The 10,475-nt window shown below is 49.1% G+C and overlaps 1 protein-coding gene and 1 long non-coding RNA gene across 2 annotated transcripts in view; one reads left to right on the forward strand and one right to left on the reverse strand.

The window, feature by feature from the left end:
• SLCO4A1 (solute carrier organic anion transporter family member 4A1) overlaps positions 1 to 1,206 on the reverse strand; it is a 23,849-nt gene extending 22,643 nt beyond the window's left edge. Inside the window, exon 1 of the mRNA XM_042832329.1 lies at positions 1,140 to 1,206. The gene's annotated coding sequence lies outside the window, so the exon portion shown is untranslated. The remainder of the gene's footprint in view (positions 1 to 1,139) is intronic.
• LOC122167626 lies at positions 675 to 6,446 on the forward strand. Its single transcript, XR_006171062.1, has 3 exons — positions 675 to 729; positions 2,113 to 2,304; positions 5,254 to 6,446. It is a non-coding gene; the product is annotated as an uncharacterized LOC122167626 (long non-coding RNA).
• Positions 6,447 to 10,475: the final 4,029 nt, after the last annotated feature.

Raw genomic sequence — 10,475 nt, forward strand, 5'->3', positions numbered from 1 at the left:
TGTGCTTTTACAACCAAGCGACTCCATATAGGAGCCCAGAAAAGGGGGAGGGTATGAGGAGGGGGTGGAGAAATGGAAGTGGCAGACTGGGATAACTTCACGTTTGTAGCGTGTTGCTCGCTAAAATCAGACTATAGAATAGTTATAAAAGACACATGCAACAAACTCATGTGATGAATGTCATCCAGAAGAGTCTTCTGAGGACTTAAAGCTGAAAAGCACGTTTTTATTACAACACTCCAGATTCACATCAACTGAGCAAATAGGTTACCGAAAGTAATACAGGTCAAACAATGAGATCACTGCGATTTCAGCCCAGCGTGCTGCCTGTGCCTTCCTTCTCTAACTTCGTTACTATTCCCTTGAAATAAGGATGCTGGTATTGCTCACATCCCTTTCACTTGCTGTAAGCATTGCTGTGCCATGCCTCCACACCAGCTCTTCCTACTTTCCACTCCTTCTCTGCACCTTTCTAATTTCCCGTAGAAATATGGTAACAGGAGGGGTGGGGGAAGGGGAGAAAAAGAAGAAATGATTCAGTCCTGACGAATTTCAGTTACACCGTGGTAAAAAGTATTGTTCTGAAAGCATCGCTCTGAAAGCCCAAATGGAAAGTCTCGATTCGCGTGCGGCTATTTTTTTTTTTTCCCCTTGAAGCGAGACACGCGTTTCCGCACACGATGACCACAGAACACTCGCATGGCACCATCCGCTCCTCCCCGGACCCCGGTGAAGAATCCCATCCCCGCTCCTCCATCCCCATCCCCGCTCCTCCATCCCCATCCCTGCTCCCCCATCCCCGCTCTCCCGTCCCCATCCCCATGTCCGCTCCCCATCCCCATCGCGGGGCTTTTCTACGGCTCCTCCCGCACCCATCCCTGTCGCCTCGGGGCTCCCCGAGCGGTGCAGAGCTGTGGGGAAGGGGATCTCATCGGTGGTCCCGCCGCCCCCAGAGCCCACACTGTCCCCGGTTCGGCTGTGCAACCAGAACCCTCCCGGTATCACGGAGCAGCCAGCAGCTCGCGGTACCCACCCTGTGCTCCCTCATCCTTCCTACAGTCCTCCATCCTTTCTACAGCCCTCCATCCCTCCCATGTCCCTGCGGTCCCGGTCCCGGTCCCGGTACCCCCGGCCGGTACCTGCCGCCACTGCCGCCGCTGCCCTCTTGTCGCCGCCCCGCGCTCCGCTGCCCGCATCGTGGGCGCGGGCATTGAGTCCTGATGGACGTGAGCTTCCTCCAATCGGAGGCGGAGCGCGGAGACTGTGCGGCCAATGGCGGGAGGGGACGCGGAGGGTAAAGTGAAAGTGGGAGAGAGGGTCGGGGGGAGAGGCGAGAGATGGTTGGGGGCAGTGGGGGGAGAGGGAGAAGGAGAGGGAAAAGGGGGAAGGAGGAAGGGTGGGAAGGAAAGAGGGAGCAAAAAAGAGTGTCGGCGAAAGGATGGAAAAGGAAGGAAAAGGATGGAAGAGAGACCCTGGCTAGGGAGAGGGCAGGTGTGAGAGAGAGCAGGTGCTTCATAGGAAAAATGAACTATTGTCCTCTTGCTGGAGGGCACTGCAGCCTTCCTGCCTCCAGGGTGTGCTGGGGGAGCTGTGGGGAATGGCCAGGGGAGACCTCAGGGGAAGCTGTGCTGCCAGGGGATGCAGCTGTGATAGCAGAGCAGGACCTAACCCTGTCCTCTGGCTGCTCCAACAAACCTACCTCACATAAAAGGAGGAAAAAATGGAATGGGAACTGATGCATAAGTATTATTTTGGGACACAAACACAGCTATTGCAGCGTTATCTTTATTGGTGCAGTATAGTGCCTAATGTTGTTACTGGGGCAGGTGTGGTAGGGTTAATGATTGCAGGGGAAGCTCTGCTCCAGAGCCTAATCTGCTGGGAGAGCCAAAGCAGTGCTGAGACACTGGGCAAACCCCTTTTCCTGGGCCTGTTCCTACTCTGCTGTGACAGAGCTCAATGTTACAGGCATAGGGCAGACCCACACAGGAGCTCCCCATGCACTCCAGGTCACAAATCCTCAGGGCAGGAAGGATCTCAGCAATCACAACACATACACATGGGGGGCAGCTCCTGTGCAGCTTTCACAGCCATCTCTGTGTTCCTTTTCAGGGTCATTCCATATCACCTGGGAATTTGGCCTGTTTCTTCATGTTAAAGATAAATAATTCAGGCACTGTGTCTTTAGCTCTCCAAAGCACAATCAGTTCTCCATCATCTAGAGTGCACAGGATGAGCTGGGTAATGGAAATCCTCACCTGGTGCTGCACAGCAAGGAGAGCAAGGGAAAGGCAAGGCCAGAAGGTAAGGGCTGCCTCCCATCGCCCTCTGAGGCAGCAGCTCTGCATGATGCTGGAAGCTGCTGCCTTTACACCTTTCTTTCACTGTGCTCAGTGGATTGCAGGTGCTGGCGCTTCTGGCAGGTTTTGCTTTCACTGAATGGGCTAAATTGGGAGCTGCTGAATAAGCAACATTAAAGTAGGAGAACTGCTGCTTATGATGTGCTGTGATCAGGAAAAACAGGAAGTGTTTGCTCCGTAGCCACACTCTGATGGTTTATTAAACATGAATAGTTTCATAAGCTGTGCACTGAAATTAGAGCAGCGCTTTGGCTGGTGCTGTACATCACTGACGAACCTGGCCCTGCTGCAAACCGTTAATATTTTAATTAAACAGGATAGAAAGGGCAGCAGATGTGCGAAGGTGAAATGGTGCGTCAAAAGCACCAGAGCTGGAGAAACTCCCCCCCGCCCCCCAGCTTCCTGCTCTGCCCCATCACCAAGCTGTGCTCGGCCGGTGTTGTGTCCCTGTTCTTCCGCCTCTTCAAAGGTGCAGAAGAAATACTTGGCTCAATTCCAGGCTGTGTTTTTTCATACAGCAGCTCCCTACCTTTTACCTTTCAAGTGATTGAGGTGTATATCTATGGATTTGCATGAGCTAAAAGTGGCTTTGATGATGTGTCTGACGAACAAGGAAGGGCAGTGGTAACCTCGAAGAAATGTGTCCTACAGAAATCTTTGGGAGATGCCTGGCAGTGGCATAACAAGCCAATCTGCCAGCCCTGCTGAATCCTCTCACCTCCAGGTGGTAATTGCATTTGTGTTATCACTGACCAACACCATCATCATTGTATCCTTACTGCTATATGGCTTAGCTATTCCTTGAGTTTGGGAAGCTCTGATCATTTTAGTTCGTTGAAAACCCTGACTTTATGGGTCAAGCTAACGCTTGCAGATATCAGTGCAATGACTGTGTGAGCTGCCTCCTCACTTAGCGTTTCAGACCAGGATGGATTTATGCTACCTTGTACGTCTGTGGGAGGTGTTCAGACACATACTCCTGGGCTGCTCTCCCTGATCAATCTACTTAAATCATTAAAACTCTGGGCTCAATGAATGCAGATGCAGAGCTGTAGGAGGGCACTCTGAGCTGGAATTGCTCCATTGACTGAAACTGTTGGGAGATGTTTCTTCAGGTTCAGACCTTTGAATGAGGTGGGACTTGGGACGATCACGACAATCTTTGGCCTAAATCTGTGCAGACATAAAGCTTACTAATTCCAATCAAATGAAACCATCCTCATATTTCAAAGACTCACAGAACTGACTGGGGAAGATGGGGAATTGCAGAACATTCATCAGGCAAAGTCTGGTTCGGGGAACGGGTTCATTTTTAATAAAGTTAAGTGTGCATGCACTTACAAGATTGAGTTAACACAGCCATGAACAGTTTATTTAAAGATGTACTGCCTAACACAGATTTCTGGTGCCTTAATGATCTCTTCCTAATATTGCTGTTATAAATACTTCCATGATTCACATCTCCTGTTGCAGAACAGGCAGCGAATCTCCAGGAAGGAAGTACAGAACTGGATTTTTTTATTATTTTTTTTTTCTGCAAGATATTCCTTGGAGTTCTATTATAACTCCAATTTGTGCCAGAAAGTCATTCACAGGAAATGTATAAAAAATAGCCAATAAGAATGGCTTTATTTTTCAAGTGCTGGCAGTGGAAAAATGCACCTCTGAAAACCTCCCCTGGGATGTTTCCTGGTCTTTGTGTTGCTGTACTTCTGTGAGACACTGCTGGTGTCACACCAGAGAGCAGCAGCTTCCATCAGTCTCCTCCCGTAGGGCTTTGCCAGCTGTGTTTATCCTTGTGAGTGTAAGGGATCCTCTAAATGAAAGGATCAGGTAGGAGGCTGGAAGCAACCTCTTCCCAGCTCCTCATTAATAGCGGCAACCGTTGCCAGAGGACATTGTGGAGCCCGAAAGCATAACCGTGTTCAGAGAGGGATTAGACAAATTCCTGAATGGCATTTGCCTGGGAGGCTGTTAAACCTGATAATCTCAATGCAAACCTCCTGTTGGGGATGGCACTGAGCCACGGTTTGCCAGGGACAGGAGAGCACTGAGGATGGAGTGAGTGCTGTGCTGAGTGTTGTGTCCTTGCTGTGTTGTGCCACAGCCTCTGCTGGCCTCGCCAGCCCTGCAGTTCTGGTTGCAGCTCTGCACTGCCAGCAAATGGCAACAGGAGCCCCGCTGCTGAGCACACACAAAATGTGACGTGCTAACAGCAAGAGAGGGAAAGCTGTGACTTTTCCTTCAGCTGTTCCTTGGAATATTTCTGGAGGAGCTGAGCTCCCTCTTGCCAGGTCACTTCCATCAGGTGATGTGCAGAATGCTGCCTTGTCCACCTAGAATGGAAAGAAAGAGAAGTGATTTCTTGCACTCCTATTGAGTTTTATTTAAATGATATTCATTACTGAAGAAAGAATCATGGGAAAATCCAAGCTGCATCGCTAAAAGAGAAATATCCCTGAATCTCACTGCACAAGCCATCCCATCGAGTACCTGACAATTAACCACACTGATTGAGCACCGAGCTCACTTCAGAAGGAGCTGTGGCTCTGAGATGACAAGGACAGTGTTGTTCCAACTGCAGCCCAGAGCAGCAGTGACCCCGTGCATGCATGTTCTGGTCAGGGAGGAGATGGTACAGAGAAAGGAAGGAGAAAACAAGGAGAAGGAAAGGAAAAGGGGAGGAGAAAGGAACGAGAAAGGAAAGATGCCCTGTTGGGGCCATCAGCAGCTCACAGCTCTCCCTTCTTGGTGCCATATGTGTAGCTCTGTACACCTATGTACAAAAATGCAAATATTTATTAAGAGCAAGAATTGCAATCCAGGTAACCACATGGGTTAAACTGAGTTCCAAGCTTTGTAAGCATAACTAACCCGCTATATTTTTATTTAGGAGGGATACAAATCCTGGTTTCTGGAGGTGTGCTGATGCTCACTGCACCTTACCTGCTCCAGATGCTGGATCTGGAGCCCTGGTCCAAATGAGGGTCCCACTGCAGCAGCATGGATCTGCAGGAATGTCCAGCAAGGCAAGTGTCCACCTGGTCCTGTTTTTCCATGGCTCCATTCTCCGGGGGAAACAGTTATGAAGAATAATTAAATGTAAACATATAAAATGGTAGCCAATATTTCATGGTTGCATGACAGCTCAGAATTCATTGCTGTGTGCAATGCAAGCAGGAACATAGGAAAGTCAACTGCACTGCAGTCTTTGCTTCCTACCCACCTGCTGGACTTTTGGCACTGTGTCTGATGGGAATATTTGTTCTCCATGTGGTGACAACATGAATGCCACCATGCCAAGGAAGAGTTCATTGAGCCCCCACAGGTTAGGAGTGGGGCTGCAACGTCTTGCATCCCATCCCATCCCAGCCTTTGTGAGGTTTGGGCTCTGGTTGGAAGTGGTGTGCCATGGTCAACACAGTGTGTACAGCCTGGAAAGATCTTCTCATCAGAGCAACGCCCTTCCTCTTTGTTCCTTTATTTTTTAAATTAGATTGCCCCACTGAACCACCCATTGACCCTGCTTCTCTCCAGATGGGAGACCAGAGAAAGGTTATTTTCAGTCACTGTTTCACATTTAAAAAAAAAATCTGATGAAAAAACATTCTACCTCAGGCATGAACTTTTAATGACTTCATTTCATAATCTTTTCAAAGAAAGATTCCTGTTGAACTAACCGAGACTTTCAGCTCTTTTTGTTGCAGGCTTAAAGAGTTGGCACTGAATGCTGCTCAGTGCTATTTGCTCTGCTCAATTCCCCCTGCAGGTTTTGCTAAACGTTACGGTGTGACACAGTGCAGACTCTTATTGACAGTGATATCATCTGCATATAAGATCCAGCCTCACATGTATGTGAAGAATATATTCCAGCGTGATATGCAGCATGCTTGGTTGGCTGCACTGGAAAGATTTCCAGATAGCTATTGATTTTCCCATCCTGTAATTAGTTCAGAGATTACCAGCATACAAAATATTGCTCTAGAAATTGATTTCTGTAGTTGTTCATTGCACCAAAACTACAGTATCGCTGCGAAACACGTCACCGTGTTTTCTGCAAAGACTTTGAACTTGGGAGAAATATTGCTACCGTAAACACCAAGGAGAAATCACATGGCTGATGATTTTGCCATCTCAGATTAAGCTAAATCCTGCCAGCTGTCTGATTTTGAAAGTTCATCCTTATAGGTCTTGCAGGATCAAGGTCCAAAGGAGAGACTGGCTCTTTTCTTCTTTCTAACTGAGAGCACCCGTGAGGCTAAGAGGTCAAGATCCAAGCAAGCATCAGCTGGTGCTACAGTTCTGCCATGCAGGGACCCTGTTGTGCAGGCAGAGGTGCTCACCATGGAGCATTTGTCATTAATCTGTGCCCTGTGCTCCCTGTCACCCTTTGCCCAGTGCCCCTGTGGAGAGATCCCAGATCCATGAAGCATCCTACATCCTCCATGCATCCCAGCATAGGCAGCACTTAGCTGGGAGCTGTGTGCACCCCTGGGGAATGGAAACTCTTCTGACCCCCCAGTCCACGGAACTATCCTTAGTCACCATCACGATGCAGATGCTGCAATGCTAACAGCCAGCTACCAAAGCTCTCAGACTGCAATCTGCAGCAACACGTTTCCTGGCACTTTGCTCATCTGCTTCCCCACCCCAGCCTCAGTGCTGGTGCTTTGCAAGTTTGGAATTTGCACCCTTTCTGCTGCTGCTGGAGTTATGAGTGCAGTAAATGCCAAGCATGCCAGTGCCTTGTCCTGGACTATACCCTGCTTATCACAGGTAGCTGAGCACTCCATAGAATGCCCCATCAACCATAGCTCCGAACATGCCCCAAAACTTTTTCTCTCCCCTCTCAACCCTACAACTGAGCCCCATGCATCAGGAAGGCAGGCACGATACACCCAGGAGCGTCTCTAATTTACTAATTACTAAGCCATCCTTGCATGTGCCATTTAATTATAAAGAGGAACTTAATCAGCTCAACATCTCGTTCTTCATCCCTGAAGAACAAGATGCTCATTTGCATTTGGCATGTTGGCAGAGGGCAGCAAACTCCACCATCTTCTGTAGTCAGCAAAGAAAGATGTGGGTCCCAGCAGTGTCCTTGTCCCACAGGTCCCTTGCACCCACCACAAGGGTGCACCCCACCACCAGGCTCTTCACAGCTTATCTCCTCAGCTAACTCCTTTCCTAGTTTTAATTCCCTTTCAAGGTGGTAAAGGGAGACAATAGGAAGGGGATGGCAATGCTGGAGCATAGAAAAGCAGAACAGAGTCACAGGAGTGGCCCTGTGTGCGTGGGCTTTCATTTTCCCATTTGCTCACCCAAAACTTTGTGAATAAGGGGCATGGGAAGAAGCAGACTGCTGCCCAAGGGCAGAAGCAAACACACAAATCCCCATCCCTTCAAGACATCCCATGGTACATCCGTCCCCATCTCTGTGTCCCTGCACTGCCCCTACCTGGCAGCCAGAAGCTGCCCCACTGGGCATGCCCTGACTCTGCCAGAGCTGGATTTTCTATCACTGTGCTGCTTCTAAGCAAAATTTTTTTTGCAATTACAGCAAATGAAAGAGGTCTGCTCCCTTCTTGGGAAAGCTGGTCCTTCTCAGCATGGCACCTGGGTGGGTCATGACTCCGTGCTGAGCAATGCAGTGGTGTTACACGCATGGGATGGGATGACTTGCTTATGTAAAACAGAAGAAATTACACCCAGAAGACATTACAACTCAACTTCCTCTTCCAAAGAGGCTGTTATCTCTCTCTGGCTGGGTAATGGCATCTGGGAAACCCCTGCAAAGGCAACGAGGACACAGTTATGGAGGGGTGTCAGGATTATTTCATTCAAGGGCACAAATGTCCCCAGCATTAAACAAACCAGTTGAGTCACTTCTTTACAAAGATTGCAAATTAAAGAGGTTGGGCAGACAGAAAAGCCCCCAAAGTTGCAGTATTTTCCTATTCTGTCAGAGTCAGAAAAATTGGCAGTATAAATGTTCTTGCAGAATCCGTGCAATCCCAAAAGGAAGAAGTCATGGTCAGTCTTAAAAACCCCAAACCACTTAATAACAAAAAAAATAGGCAAATTGGGCAATTTTTGGTTTGGTTGAGAAAGTGTTTCTACTACTTTAGAATTCCCAAACACACTCAGTTCCGGTAGAAGCTCAGGCAATGCCTCAGGAGATGGGAAATGCTGCAGTGAAAGTAAATTTAGCAAAGCATGAATGCCACAGGGCATCCTCTGCGTGCAGCTGCCGGTGTCAGATGGGGCCACAAATTCCCCTCCTGCAAGTGCAGCTGTTGCATCAGCACATTTTTAATCTTTGCAGAAAGAAGCGTTACTGCCGTGAGCATTATGATGCAACAATCCTGGAAGAGAAAGGCATTGGAGAAAAGGAGGAGAAAACAGGGTGTGATTCTTTTGCTCCCAAAGTAATGTTGGGGGGAGGGGGGCCAACTGATTCCCTGGGATGTGGATAGCCAAGAAGTGTTTCACCCCAAGAATACACCTTCAGTTGCACAGGGGAGTTCAGTTGGATGTTAGGAAAAATATATTCTCTGAAAGAGCGGTGCTGCAGTGGCACAGCTGGCACACCAGCCAGGGAGTGGTGGAGTCGTCGTCCCTGGAGGTGTTCAAGCACTGTGGAGATGTGGCACTGAGAGATGTGGGCAGTGGGCACTGTGGGGTGGGCTGGGGCTGGACTTGGCGATCCTGGAGCTCTATTCCAACCAAAATGACCCTATAATTCTGTGATCTAACCTTTGCGTACCTGATTCCTCCTTGGATGAGGGCAGAGGAGTTGACACTGAGGGAATCCCCCAGCAAGCGCTGGTCCTCCACAGCCATGCACTTTTGGGGTTAGCTTGTAACTCGGCTCAACATGCATTTTTAGGGTTATCCACACCGTTTCCAAGGGCAGAGAACGTGCAGGATGTGCCCTCACACCCAAGAGCTGACTTGAGTGCATTCCTAAATTCTTGTCTCCCTCCCTGTATTCCTGTCAGGATAAAGATGGGCAGATTGTTAGACCGGTCTCACTCTCCCATCTAGTGGAGAAACAAGGAAAGGTCGTCCCATTAAAATAAATAAATAAAAATGCAGGTTTCAGTTGCTTTTTGCAGGAAGGGGTGTGGGGAAGGAGGGGGGGGGGGGGGGGGGGGGGTACTGTTCTCACAGTGGGTTCTGTGAATCTGTAGGATTGCCACAGACCTGATGCAGAGGAAAAGGCGTCAAAATGTAAAGAGATCTCTGATCATTCCTTGGATCTGGCAGGGTGTGGGGGTTCCCTGCTCCGGGATAAGGCACAAAGTAGTGCCCTGCAAATCTCTGGATGTGTCCCCACAGAATGCTGGTATCTTGGGATGGAGGCATGCACGTATCCAGCAAAACAGTGCTCTCACCGAGCAGGTGCCAAAAAAAGGCATGCAGCAGGGCTGCATTCTCACACAAGCAACTTCTGACCTTCAAATAACCCTCACTGCTGCTAAGGCCCTGTGCACTGAACAGCCTGCACGGACCGGACAGGAAACCACAGGCATCCTCTGCGTCCTCCCCTCACGTCCCTGCGTGGTCGGGGCTGCAGAGCCCCAGTTCTCAGCAGCAGGAGAACCTTCTGCTCCACAAGATGGCTGTGGGAATGGGGGCTGCTCAGAGCTGTGAGGCAGTGCTTTCTTTCAGCCAGAGCAGGGAGGGAAGACTTGCACCCATCCCATTAAAACTGCACACAGTTACAGCAATTCAGGTGCAAGAAATCCCATTCTTTCTACAAAGAATGAATGGAAAACAAGCCAGGTCCATGGGCAGCAAACAGTGCCATGGGACTGCTGTTCCGAAGACAGGACAGGTGTGGAGCTCAGGTGCTAGCCCTGATATGGGATGCTCCCATTGCATTCTGATCTAGCTGAGACCTGAAAACCTGTCTGGAACTGATGCACACACACTGGAGATTTATGTTCTCATGTCAGATCGAAGATTCGTGGTATTTCCTGGAAGGTTACATGATGTTTCATTTTCAGCAAATAAGGTCAAAAGCACAAGGAGAAAAAAAAAAAGCAATCTCTCAGATCAGCTGTTTGCAAACACCCGCAGCGCAAGCCTGTGTGTTGCTGTTTCTACAAA

This window comes from Centrocercus urophasianus, unplaced genomic scaffold (genome assembly GCF_019232065.1).
Source record: "Centrocercus urophasianus isolate 14NV4802_14NV808 unplaced genomic scaffold, USGS_Curo_1.0 seq_38, whole genome shotgun sequence".
Taxonomy (NCBI): Eukaryota; Metazoa; Chordata; class Aves; order Galliformes; family Phasianidae; genus Centrocercus; species Centrocercus urophasianus.